This window comes from Seriola aureovittata, chromosome 2 (genome assembly GCF_021018895.1).
Source record: "Seriola aureovittata isolate HTS-2021-v1 ecotype China chromosome 2, ASM2101889v1, whole genome shotgun sequence".
NCBI lineage: Eukaryota > Metazoa > Chordata > Actinopteri > Carangiformes > Carangidae > Seriola > Seriola aureovittata.
The window spans coordinates 24,935,035-24,949,638 of record NC_079365.1 but is presented as its reverse complement, the minus strand read 5'-3'; the positions used below and the strand labels follow the sequence as shown (position 1 = coordinate 24,949,638).

General features: G+C 39.8%; 1 long non-coding RNA gene across 1 annotated transcript; it reads right to left on the bottom strand.

Annotated features, from left to right (window-relative positions):
- Window positions 1-923: 923 nt before the first annotated feature.
- On the bottom strand, window positions 924-13,753 carry LOC130185530 (uncharacterized). Its single transcript, XR_008830171.1, has 2 exons — window positions 9,477-13,753; window positions 924-2,114 (listed from the first exon to the last, which is right to left on the bottom strand). It is a non-coding gene; the product is annotated as an uncharacterized LOC130185530 (long non-coding RNA).
- Between the last annotated feature and the right edge of the window lie 851 nt (window positions 13,754-14,604).

Sequence of the window (14,604 nt, the reverse complement as noted above, 5' to 3'; positions counted from 1 at the left end):
TCCTTTGCGCATACAGTGTAATGACTCAGCAGTTATTTTAAATATGTTTAATGTTTTACGAACACAGTTATTTTTAGTGAGTATTTACTTCTTGCCTTCCGTAAACAATTTATACGTATCTATGAGCCACCATAATCTGGCAAAATGAGTCAGAGTTTAATTTGCAAAAGATAAAGCCTCAATGACTTATTTCCGATTTCCACATATGTAAGACTTTTACTGGGGTACTTTTTGCGGAACTATTAAAAAAATTAAACTAATATTAATCAGTTAATAACACTGTAATTTTACTGTAACTAACCTTTTACACACTGGGTGTGTACCTGACACATATTGAGTGGTTTTCTGTTGTGGCCGCAATGCTTCATTCAGCAACTATCCCACTGAGTGACTGACCAGTCACAATTCGAAAGTACTTTGTCACTTCGTTCTTCGTCTGACAGACCAATGTGTCAGATAAAGAGCACTTGCTGTTCAGTTACAAAGAATTTATTCATAAAGTACTTAATATAATACCACCCCCACACTTGGTGTAGATTTTGTTGTGTAACTTACTCTTACATCAAAAATTGTTATCCCTTATAATTCATTTATGATCATTTTAGGGCTGTGACAAAGGATGGTATGTCCAAATGTCATGAGTTTTCTCTTAAGAGCAATTCACAAAGCTGCTGTGAAAAACTTTTAGTAAGAAAAAAAGAGTCCTAAACTGAGAGAAAAGAGAAGTGGCGGCATTAAGGAGGACATCATCATGAATTTCCACCCTATGTCCACAGGGACTGGTGTTTGACAGCTGATGAGTCAGCCAGTGAAGGTAAATAAGATATTCATCAATACACAGTAGCATGAGGAACAAATTAAATTAAATTCAGATAGCTGTCATATCAGTATTTTGTAAAATGTATAACGAATTTAACACGTGAAACAAATGAAAATATTTTATTGCATACATGTATATGTAGCGTCTAGGATCAAATACCATCAGCATGGGATGTTTTTCCAGCTAACAAAACAAATCATCATACTTTGATGGTAATTCTACATACAGAGCTGATTTTATTGGACATACCAGCAATGGTCATGTATAAAGTACCTTTATTTGTGTGTTAATTGCAGTTGGTGATTATTTAATGTTCATTTAACGACTTGTCAGACAAATTGGTACAATTTTACTTTGATTAATGATCTTGTCAGAGCGGAGGCTGCCATCGTCAGCGCTGCAAACTGTATTGTAACTGTCATGTCTGATATTATTGGATTGTTCAGATTTGTTGGTGAGCAAATTGCATCCTTATTAAATGGCAATTAAAATATGGTTTAAAAGTTCATTATTATTCTGTTTTCACAAGACATAACTGACTGTGAGTAGACTTAGCACTCCTCTGCTCTTCCTCTAACATCTCTCAGACGTAGAACATACTTTTGCTTGGTGAATTTCTCAGACCAAAAAGGAATTAGGAGTAACTTTCAGCCCCTGGATGTTTTGTGAATTTGCTCCAGATGCACACAATAGAGCTCCCAAAGCTTTAATAATTTCCAGAGTGATGATAGTCTTTGGCCACAAGGTGGCATCGGAGTGGCTCTTTCACCCTTTGGCAAGAGTGTGTGAGTGAGCTTCATTCCAAGCACTCATTGTACCTCTCAAGGAAGGTAATAGACTGTATAGTTATCACCTGAGTAGGATTTACTCCATCCCACAAACTATACAACCTACTACCTCACCTTGCTAGGCTCAACTTCAAGTACAGCATCCTTAAAAACAAGACTTAACTCAATATGTACTAACTTTACAACATGTCATTACATTAGATAAGTTCCACCATTGCATCTGGTAAATATATAAAGTCTTTGTGTCCGCAATCTCTTCTCCAGAGGTGAGGGATGGGTTATCCTCTGATTTACTTTACTCTGTCCATGAGGTCCTTTGTCCACAGAGCTTCTTATGTGTGCTCGGGCTATTGGCATCACAGCAGATCAACCTGTCTCCTTAGGAAAGACAGTAGATTGCATAGTTATCTCAGAGGGAGGACACAAACCCCACAACTATTCAATCTACTACCTCAGCCTTAAGGACAGATGCTTTTGCAGGCAGCAGTGGAAACTTGTCAGTCGAACTGTGAAACAAAAGAATAAGTGAGTTTTTAGATATCAGTACCCACTAGGGGCAAACAGTGGTTGAAAAATATTTTTTAGTCTGCGTAGAGGACAAAATGCAAAGGTTTTACCACATTTAGTCATAAGTCATCAGATTGTGTTTAGTAGTGGTACATCACAGGAAAATCTGATAAGTATACTTTCAATAATTTCTTGTAATATTGGCCATTTAATGTAATGTAATATCTTTTGTAGTAAATTACTGCAGTTGCATCCAAAATAATAGTTAAAACATGCACACGTACATACTGTTAAACCATATTATTCAAATGACAACCCGTACCATGGAATGAGGTAGTCTGATAACAGTTTTATCAGGAATTACCCTCAAGGAGAAATTTCCCCTCTAGACTCCACCGCATTGTGGACTGTATTGTAAAAGAGAGTACAGAAACTACAGGCTTGGCTCAACAGTCTTACAAACAGCACTACAGTGATATAAAGTATGAGACCACTTGCATTGGTCAGTGCAAATGTATTTGGTCAGGGTTAAAGAATGACAGATGATGGACATACTGTACATTAGCATAGATTGGACATGTACAAAAGAAATGCAGTTTTCTTAATGACTTATACATTAAGGTCAGAATACACTTCTGTCACAATTCAGTGTGGCAATTTGTGGAAGAAAAAAAAAATCACATTCAGAGAAGTTGGCACATAGTGAAGGGCAGCTGTGCCAAGAATTAGTGCCTATGTTTCTCTAAAACTTGGCTCAGGTCTTTCCAGGTCTGCTTCCCAACAGGCAGAAAAAAATAGCTCAATTTAAGCATGCCTTTCCCCAGTTTGGTCCCTTCCGTCTCTACAACCAGAAACTAATGCAAAGCAAAGGAAGAAAAATGGAAAATGGCTGTTACTCGGCCATTTTAGGGAGTTGTTTGGCACCCATACCCAACATCTGTGGTGCAACCTGTTAACTTCTACCTCCTCCTTCAGATCCGTATCCATAAGATAGACTGCTTATTTTTCCACAAATAATGATATAGCAGATGTTGAGACTGACTGACTGAAGGAATTGGCTGTTCATAAAATATTTCAGAGAGTCGACTGTTGCTGATTCACAAATGTGAGGCAAAAAAATCCTTCTAATGATTTTTGCTTTTGATTTAGATGTTTTAATAGAGAAGTTGAAGGTTTGACTTCAGAAAATTGCCCTTTTTGCACAGTGTGAAAGCCACTTCAAGTCCATTGAAAAAGGAGTCTGTTTACTGTGCCAGCTAGAGTCTGGGACACAAGCTGGGCAGAGCTGCCTGGGCCCTGACAGAGCCATACTTTGGCTGAGCTGAGTGAGCCCAGACACTGTTATGGTAGACGATGATGGTCAACCCATGCAAAGGCTAGGGCGCTTTGCATAAATTAGCATGTGAACCATGGTCACTGAAAAGCAACTGGGTAGTTCATTAACATTCTGAATTCCTCTTTGGTCTAATTAATGCTGACAGTGATTGAAATGTTTTGGCAGGCTGTGCGGCTGTGGTGCCAGGCCGTGCTCACTGGGGCAGAATGAAAAGCCACAAGGGCATCAGAGAGCGGGGGGCCTTAATTGAGATGTTGAATTAATTAGACGGTAAATGGTATCAAACTCTTCTAACTGGCTGGCCAATGCAAAGAGGCTGGAGTGAAAGCAGGACTGCATTCAACTTTTTATAAAAGAAAAGTTGAGTGAATGAAAAACAAGATTTGTTTGTGGTTCCCTGGTTAAGAATGAATAAATTATGGAGTAATGTACTGGTAGGATTAACACCCGTTTTTCCATTTGTAATGATTAAAACTATAACTGCTTCAAGCTTACAGCACAGTATAGAGAGAGGCAGTTCAACTCCAAAGTTGTTTGTCAGTTTTCATTATCTTAACTTCTCTTTTTATCTTTGTTCTATTCCGTCAGCACACAACACGACATGGCATTATCTAACATGATGTGACTTGCATCTGTTTCTCAGAATAATCACATCTCAAAATGACAAGTTCACATTCATTATATTATCAGAGCTCAGTCTGATTCAAACATCCGTTCTCCAACCACAGCTGAGTTAAAAAAAATAATAAAAAAAAACCCAACTGCTACCACAACTTTAGGTAGAAGTTGTTTTTCAGTTGCAACTCTCAACCACAGGCCAGTGAGGCACACAAACAAGTACACTTTGATTTATTTATTTTTTTAGTTATTCTTACCTTGATCGTCTCCAAATACCCTGTTAGTGATTGTGCATCAACCTTTTTTAATATAAGCTATGCTAGAGATAAACACCAATTACCCACTCCACTGAGACTCCATAAGGTTGCATGGGTAAGCTTGCAACCAAGAACTAAAGCAAATGATTTTCTTTCTTTCTTTCTTTCTTTCTTTCTTTCTTTCTTTCTTTCTTACAGCTGGAAGTAATGGTCTGACTTTCACACTATATCCCCAAGCTGCTGCTGATGATAGGAAAATGGCTGCTCTGTGGCAGAATATAATGAAGGAAAACTGTTATGAATCCATAACAAGTACCGGAACAATAAACATGCCAATGAACATATTGCTGACACTATCATTCATATTCACAGCTCTCCTCATCTTACAGTGGTAAACGTCATAGAAGATATCCGTGATTTCATATGCCCAGGTGCCGAACAAACTGAGAATTTAGTAGACGAAGGCACAAAAACATAAAAATACCCATTATAGGTTGGCGTTGGTCCATGTTGATCGGCGCAATTCGGGGGACGACTGTGAGGGAAAAGACTGGGGTTGGTTCTCTTATGCGGTTCTCTCCAATATTTGGTGCCAAGAAATGGGCATTGTCTGCATGCCAAGCTGAATCTCAATGAGACAAAAAGAGGCTGATGTCGTGGATGCAGCATGGCAGAACCCACCACTGAGGGGGGGGAGGAGAGTATTGGCAGCCAAGCAATGAGATGATGCCATGTCAGAAAGGGGGTATGACAACCGACAATAAGATATGGTGGCATAACTTGCTACCAGATGCTCAGTGCAGTGTTCATGCTATGTGAGCTAGGTGTTAACACATGTAGAGAAAGGACCATTGTTCTATAAGCAGACTTTGTCCATATGTTGGACAAGTGGTTATGTTTTGTATGAGCCTGAGGTTTCAGTTGAATTTCATCATCTGTGATGCATCCTGGTTAATAAACTCAGGTCAGCGGGAGTTTAAGTCCATCTGGCACACCGACTCAGTCTGCCATACATCTTACATACATCTCTCTGACAGGAGCAGGTTTGACGGCTTTATTTACGACATAATTTTCAAGTTATTTGTAATTTCAATGAACCATCAAATAACTGAGCTGTCCTCTATATTTTCTCACAAAAAGAACTTGTAAATAGAATCCAGAAGAGTACTTCAGTCCAATCTGTCCACATTTGATCTTTTTACACTGATTGACATTGAGTAAATGAACGTTACATTCTTTTCATGTGTGAAGCCAATCAGCAGCTTACCTGCAGAAACTTCAGTTTAGAGAGGACTGATGAATTTTAGGTTGCCGTCACATTGTCATCCTCATGGAAAGTCAGGTGTTTGAACTGTTAAATAAGTTACTTTTTGTTCATTTCTTTTTAAACTTTAAATTTAAAGTTTTCAATTTTTGGAGTCATTTCACAAAGTCAAGGCCCCTATTGTTTTTTTCTTGTTCCTGTTTGGTGCTTACCCTCTATTCTTCCTCTGCGCTGTCTCTGTGTAAAACTACATTTTCCTTTTAATAGTTTTTGAATGAAAAGCAGGAGTCGCAACTTTACAAACATAATACAAAACACACACACACACACACGCGCGTGCGCTCACACACTCACATACACACACTCACACACATACACACAGTCACACACACACACCTCCAGGCTGACATGATTACATTCAAATTACTAGGGTATGCTGTAGTCACTTCCAGTGTTGTTAATTTGGTAGAACAAAGCCCAGTCCAGAGGCATCAGATGAGCACTTTGGGGATGATTCAAATACTAAAAGTTACAAAGAGACTTGTAGACTTGTATATTGTAATATCTGTAATGTTAGCAGCTGTTGTCTAGTCTACACTAGTGGCTCCCAATCCTGTTTGTTTGTGACCCCATAATACAAACCAGGTTTACTTGAGCGCTTGTCACAGTTTGCATGACTGAGTAATTAACAGTAAACTCAAAGTCTGATTTCCTCTCCTTAGATTATTTGATTTTAGTGATTTTACAGATGTGACCTGGTAAAACTGGTGAATGCAGTATTAAGAGAAGCAAGAGAGTAAGAGAGAACCAAGGGTTAAAATCCAAAAAATCAGTATAATTCCGTGTAGCAGATTTTTGTTTTATCTTATTTCCTTCCCCGGTAATCATCTCGCAACCCCTTAGATTGATCTTACAAGCCCATGTGGGGGTCCAGACCGCAAGCTGGGAGCCACTAGACTACACAATTCAATATCTGGTACTAATTGGAGAGGAAATTCCCCCCTACAGTATGTCAGGGGGTCATTAGATGGACTGACTGTGGCTCTAGAGCCTTAGGTCAAAACCTCTAACTGTGGAAACTAATAAGACCCTGTAAAAGGTATGTGCCCACACATGAAGTACATTTGGTGTGGACTTTGATTTTGCCTCAAGAGGTGCCGGAGTTGCCATGCCATTTTTAAGATAACATACATATTACTACTCCTTCTACTTAATGCTTAAACATAAAAGGCAATGACCAATATAAAATACCCCGACACCAAAGGTAGTGGGCACTTCTTACATCACAAAAACCTTTTACTGTCAGGCAGGTTGACAAATTCCCAATCTACGTTTTTTGTATCATCAGACACTGTAACGCAGAAACCAGTAAAATATTAGCCAACACCCTGGTTTGTTGAAAATGCCTCTACCACAACTATTTGACTGAGTATGTTCTCTGCTTTAGGTGCTTATGATCAATAGTTGTGCTGTGTCTGTTACAGTGTACTTTTTAATACATGCAGCATTATGATATCTAAATTATAATAAAACTGAATTATGATGATAATTGTTGTGTTAGTGCATTATGATCAAAGTACAATGTTCAGAAGAGCAATACCTCTAAAAACGAACAGTTTTTCTAAAGCATGCTAGTGGTGATTTTAAACACGGGTATTTTACATGTTATTTTTTTTGTAATACTAAACACTTTCCCTGACGTGTAATTGAGCATTAATGGCAGAGTCTGGACTAAAGTAACATTTTCCACCATTGCTTGTACGCTCAGGATGGTGCAACAACTCTTAGGTTTTCAGTACTTTCATGTTGTTTGAAGTGCTGTTAAGAGTGTGTCGTGGGTTTGTTTATGTCGCGATATTTTATTAGAGTGATGAGGCTAGACGACTTGTTGTTTCGCGCTATATATTTTGTGAAGGGCTGTGGAAGTTTCCTTTCTCTGGGCTTGTATGTCATATCCTTATACTGCTGTACTTACCACTCAGTGAAGTACGACAGATGGATCTTTCTATACTCACTGTGACATTCTCAAGAGACCTAGGTGAAAAAAAGTCTTTGCAAGTACTTTTTATGGTTTGTTTTAGTCAACGTTATCTGTCTGATGTAAATACAGTGAGTGCCTGAAAGTTGTGATGATCACAGGCGAGTGTTTGAAAGCTTACTTAGTGAGCTATTGTCATACGTGGCTCTATCCTGTCACAGGAAACCAGCCAATGTAATATTCCACATAGGTTAAGACAAATGCTGAGACACGGGTGGAACATCTGGACCATCCAGATGTCACTCTTAATATGACTTTCTCATGGCTTTTACAGTGTGCAACTTTGACATCTGGTGATTGGTTGCTCAAAGCTAGAACAGTTTTAAGTGGTTTTCTATGTGATACGGCATTGACAAAGGAGTTGGATCAAATGCTGTTTATAGCCCATGAGTCAGTTTTGCTCACAAACAGGAAGAGCTCCGTGTGTGTGTGCAGTATGACCTGATAAAAGCAACAACCAAAAGGAAAAGAGACTTTGATCCTGGTAACCACAGAGTCACTCTAACTACGGGGAGGAGAGAAACGCAAATAGCAGAGGATATGGCTTTCCAAACAACATGTCATCAAGCAGCATAGCAAGTTCATCTGAGGAGAACTTGGGGGGGAGGAGGAAATAAGTTCATTTTCTCTCTCTCTGCCAATCCTCCCTGATCCCTCCCCCTTTTTTTCTTCATTCACCCTTTCTGTACAGTACAGTATGCCTTAATCTGCCGTTATCACACACTCAAACACAAACCAAAGAGCTGACTCAACTATATGCAAACACAACCACAAATAACTGCACACCATGTAACATGTGCCCAGATGTTTATACATCAGTTTGCAAATAAATCTGTTTCCTAGAAGAGAATAAGCTGTTGAGAAAAAGAGCTGTTGTTTTTATGTTTTTATGTGACTAATTTTAATATTCATGTTTTTGTAGCTTCTGTGCTTCTTAAAAAAAAAAAAAAAACCCAAACAAAACGAGTAAGACTTGATCCAAAACCGGGACCCTGCAATCCTACAATGCAAGCCCCTTCATGTATAGAACAATGCTTGCAACAGAGGGATCTGGTTCATACTGGTTTTTTGAACAGGTCTATCAAACAGCAGCATTCGAGAACAATTCAGGAATATTACAGTTTGCCTATATGATATCGAAATCGCATATTTTTCGAGATGCTTATTCCACCTGTGTGGTATACTTTTTTACTTCGTGGTAAAATAGATGGCAAACAGTAGCCCACACTACAGCTGGGGGAGATTTTATGTTGCCTCTGGTTGCAGATTTCTTGCATTTACATAGTCCTGCAACACAGAAACCAAAATGTTTAGTAAAAAGGGCTAAACGCCTTTTATGTCGGAGGATTTCCTATTTGAAACTTAGAGGTAATAGTCTCTTTTGATGAGGTCAATTTTATTTGTTCAAGGCACTTGGGCTGTGGTGTCTTTAGGCCCCGACCTGTAAATTATCCCTAAATGTTGCTTTTTACTACATTTCTGTACTTTAAGAGGCAGTAACATAACCACTAAAATTTCTTTTTACTCAGGGCCCGTGTTTTATCGAACATCGCTCCGTAAACGGACCGCTCATTACAGTAAGTATATACACAAATGATTTGGTCAATATTTCTTAATGCATTTAACCCAAGACACAACATTAAAGCAAAATTGTGGTTCGTCTCGATCGAGCGAAAAATGGTGAAGGTTTAGACATTGTGTTCGGTGCAAGCAAAGCAGACACGTGTACAGTGTGGAAGGTGACAGTAAAAGAAGTGTAAAAGTGCAACAGACACAAATAAAGGGACACTTCAGTACAAAGAGGAGTATCAAGGCCCAAACAGAAGCAGAATCAAAAATCAGAAATACCTGGAGGTGACTTTTTTAGTACAGATCAGGGTTGTGTTCACCCGCAAAAGAAGGCCATGGAGGCGACAAAAAAAAAAGGAAAAAAAAAAAAAAAGGCGGGTTAGAAAGGAGACAAGAATGCATTTCCACATCCCTCTCTTTCGCCTGCAAGACGAGGGAAAGGCTGAGTAGTATACCAGCAAGCAACCCCACTCGAACAGGGGTTGGGGCTTGAGAGCAGTTTCTGGGCCATGCCCTCCTCTCTCCCTGCCCACTTTTGCCCTGCTGCCAAGAAGGAGAGACAGCAAGGAGAAAGGGAGACAGGAAAAGAAATCATGAAGTCACAAAATTAAAAAAAAAAAAAAAAAAAAGATACGAAATCTACGTGGAATATGCATAAAAGTAGACTAGGGTTTTGTTTTGAGGTGAAGTCACAGAGTTGACAGAGTGTACTCGCAGAATAAAGGGGAGCAGTCACATGAACTGTAGATTGTGTGCCATCAAATAGACACTCACTTGACTGCAGGATTAGGGGCTGGGAGGGGAGAAGAAATAGAGTGAGGCAGACAGAGAAATAAGCTCGGGTAAAGGAATCAGAAGTGAGTACTTACATGCTGTCTTGTAACAAAGCCAAAAGGTTTGACAGATTTATCTACAGTTGGCCAAACAATTCAGTGTCAGATATTCCTGAAGCATTTCAGAGCAAATGAGTTAAAGGCTTCTCTCAGAGCCGTGCAGTAAAGCCTTTTGTCAGCAGTTGGCATCATTCCCAGGTAGTACATGCCTCACAGTTCCCATTTTCGGTAGTCATTCCGGACGTCTTTAGTTGTTCTGCACCTGCCTGTGTTTTTATGCAGATTTGTTGCACAGCAAATACAAGAAAATGGCAACCAACGGGGTTCTGATTTAATTTGACTGTAGTAGTGAAAGGAAATCAGTGTTTGCTGTCAACATTAACGGACCAAACGAGTGGTGTGATGTTTACCACAATATACCCTCAAGTCACAAAATGTGTCATGGAGAGCTGAAGCGAAAATAAGGGCATGTGAAGAGTCAATATCCTGGAACGATCAAATCCAGAGGAAATGTTTTGTGTGGATCGTCACCAAGAAACGAAAATCACTGAAATAATCCGATGTACGAATCCTGAAAAGGGCACAACGTAATGCCACTGAGTGCCATGGACACTCATCAGTATCTTTCCTCAGGCAGTATCCAAGACAGCTTCCTGTGTGACGTCACTGACTCTTCATTTTTTTTCAAGCAATTATATCCTTATATATACTTTAAATATCCTTTCCTCTCCTCATGCAGTCTTCTTTCCAAAACGTGCATATTCTTGAAGAATTCGTAGTTTTAATGAACAAAGACATCAAACACAAATCATTGTGCTGACATCTCAGGCAGGTCGAAGAAGAGGAAAGAAGAGGAGAGGAGCTGTAAAACTCCCTTTACAAATCTCACTTTGTGTCCTTCTCTTCCTGCTCGCAAACACTGAGCCTGTAAAAGTTTCAGCTGCAAGGTTTTGGGCCAGCCTCCACTGGCACTGTTTCAAAAGAGCACTGCCTGCTTCAGAAAAACGGAGGGGACAAGTTTGCTCCGGGAGTCCTGGCTCTCTGCACATACTGCCACTACCCTCTCTCTCTCTCTCTCTCTCTCTCTCTCTCTCTCTCTGGGACTCAGGGCACTAACCGCTCTCAGGACTTTTACTCTCTGCTCTCGGGGTATTGCCAGCTCGTGCCAGCTCAGTCGTGAAGACGTGTTCATCTGTTCGCGTCTGGATCGCTCCGGGGAGGCTGGTCTCTATCACAGACACCCAGAGAATAGGAAATGCAAGCTACAGCACTATTTCCTGGATACTTTGTCCTCCATTTCAGATGTGTGTCAAGCTCTCACGGGGCTCAGCGCTGCTTGTGTTACAGTTCACACAAGGTTCTGGCTGCTTTGCCTTTATTTCTGCTCTGAGTTGCTCAGGGATTCTCATCTAACCTTCCACGTTGCTTCCTTCTTGACTCTTTATAGTGCTCCAAATGTATCATTTTTCTCTTGCCTTGTTTTCCAGTGCGACTTTTACACTGAGTAGTTTTAAATGGTTATAGACTTAATGATAGAAAGAAGGTTTATGTTCGCACCCAAAACCAACACACAGCAATTTAACCCTCCCTAGTGTCATTCCCGTTTTCCAAGGATAAGCTCTCCCTCGTTTGGTGTACTGACTTTTATTGTGAAGCCTCTCTGTGCAGGTGTCACATGGAGGACACAGTTCTCTGAGCACTGTGTACTGCTGGAGTGATCTGTGTGAAATACTACTTGCCAACACTTCTAAGTTTTTCTTAATCCCCTGTGCCCAAAAATTATATAATGACATGACTGATTTTTCAACACATACAAACTAAAATCATGTCAAGAATTATTTAATCATTCTCAACTCTTCCCTACTGGATTCGTCCTGGCAAAGTTGTAGACGACTGTTGTCTGTACTGACCTTTTTAACACAGCTATCGGTGCAATGGGAAGCATGTCAAGGATCGCACAACCTACTGTAAACTGTAAAAATGATGAGAAACAACTGCTTCTTCTCAGAGTTGGTAAAAACACAGTTGTTTTTAAACAGCATACTGTACACACAGGCCGCTGCCACACTCAGTATTATGCAAAAGCACATTCCTCCAGTTGTTTGACACAACAAACTGTGTCTTAACTAGTATGTAATTGTCAACTGATTGCCGTCAGCTAGTCTTGATATCAGTATGGTAATATGTGCAGGGCATTCACCTACACATCTGTGTACATCTGCCTCTATGTTTTTGAATTTTTGAGGCTTCCAGTGTCTGAGGACTCTCAGTCAATACAGCAGTGATGTCATCACCTGCTGACTGTACATTGTTCATATCGTTGTGTATTGCAATGGCCTCACCGCCAGCTTTCTTCTCTATGTGGGTCAATAAAGGCAAGTAATACATTATGTGTTGTTTAGCCCTAATGTGATCCCCTATTATCTAGCTGGGAGGATTTTATTAACAAGGAAGAGATGCCGATGAAGGAGTGTTCTCAATTTGCTCTTTATTAGATTTGGCACATTGCTGCTCCAGCCTTCATGGGGAACTTTTGTTTCAGCGTTGTCTCTTATCTTCTCACCAACCAACCCTGGTGGTCCAATGAAGACCACATGTGTACAACTACAGAGATAATTCTATGTTTAGAGGAACAGAAACTTGATACTTCAGCTCCTGAGACAGCAGCTGAAAATTAAACTCAGTTCATTAGATACACCAAGCTAAAATGAAGGCAGTCTAATACCAGGGTATGCGGGGCTTGAAAAAAGTCTTAAGAGGCCTTCAGTTCCATCAACAAAAGGCCTTAAAGGATTTAAAAAAAATACATTTTTTTAGTATGTGGTTGTTGGTTGTTGGGAGATGTTACGTGTGTGACAGTGGATACAGGAGGCTGTTCAGTTCCTCTTTTTTGTGGAGTTTCAATCTGTGACATGAGACTGCTCACATACGCTGATGCTGCTGTTGGCCACAGCGGCTCAAATTGGGCAAGTGTCAGTTTTAGAAGGAATTTAAAAGTGAACTAAATGATTTTGTAATTATTTCATCCATCCATCAGTTTTCCGCAGCTTACCGGAATCCAGGTCGATCAGTCATATTACTGGGAATTATTATTATGTACATCCGCGAAGTACTGAAAAAAGTGATACAAATGTCAATGAAATCTGAAGTTCTCCCTCTTGGTTTTCCATCATTCTTTGACTGGTATGACCATGAAAGAGGTGATGAATTACCTTCTCTGTGGTATTAAAAAGGCATTAAAAAAGTCTCTAATTTTTGCGATTTCTTCGGTAAGTGAAAATTTGGTTTTGCTTATGTTAATGCTTTTCATTGTTGAAAGATTAAGATGCTCCAGCCAGTCACTATCAGCTGGAGTTAATCATTGTATGGGAGCAACTGTTTTCTGATGGGGTCGGGTCCAGATTAAATTTTTCATGTTTGCATTGTAAACCATTCAAAGTCAGTGACTTGCTTTCAAGGATTTATATCTTGCCAAACGCTCTTTTACACCGACTTTAAATATGAAATGAGTGCTGCTACACGTGCTACCGTGCTAAAATTGGTTTGCTAACATGTTATGTTAGTGAGCTTGTAATTAGCGTGTCTAAAGGTGTACTCACACAATTATTTACATTAACATTAGCTACTGTATGCTTTGAGCTATATGCTAACCTGTGCAGGAGCCTAAAGTACAAAAAAGTAGAAAGTACGGTGTCTGACTACATAGAGACTGACTTTTGAAGAGAAAAACTGGCTTTTCCTCTTGCACAACCCTGAGGGCACAATTTATTTTTTGGTTTCATCATTTCTAAAAAGTATTGTGTATCATTAGTGACGCTCTTTTGTCAGCACATTGTACACATGATTAGCCTTTGTTAGTCTTTGTCCAATGTTTGAGTCTGTGTGGCTTAATTGATTTGTTTAGTTTCTAAAACAAGTGTCTCCAGTCATCATCAATAAGGGGGCTGTCAGAGTCATGTAGGTTTCCAGATACTGTGAAGTCCAGATGTCGCTGGTAAAACTTACTGCTGCACTGAGCTTAGGTTTTTTCCTTGACCACCTCTTTAGCTGCTTGCAAAATTGTTTTTCTCTTAGAATCTCTGTACCCTGGCTCTAGCATGCCGATCATTTTTTAAAAATCCTTCCCCCTCAACATTGTTTACAGACCCCATGTCCGGTGGAACAAATTTGGCGATGCTTGCCGTAGTGCCTTTTTGCTATTTCTCTGTAAGTGGGGGCCTCAGGTCCAGAGTTCTCTGGGTGAATGTGGGGCATGGCGAGTCCTCCTCTTCCACAGAATGGAAAGGATGCACCTAGCCAGCCATAATTTTAAAAAAGTTAGCCTTCTACAATGACAAACTGTGTAAAATATGTACTGTCCTTTGTCAATTGGTACAACTAGCTAGCAAGTCGCCTGAGAAACTGAGAGTCTAATCTGTGTCTTTTGACTGACAATTTGACTTCATGACTCTTAGGGGGCAACCCTAGCTCTCCATTTTTCATCCATGCACAACATTTATTTTCTGTTGCATCATAACTCTTTCAGCCTCAAAGAGCCACTTGTGTGTCTATAAACTTTCTGTTTCAATTAATAA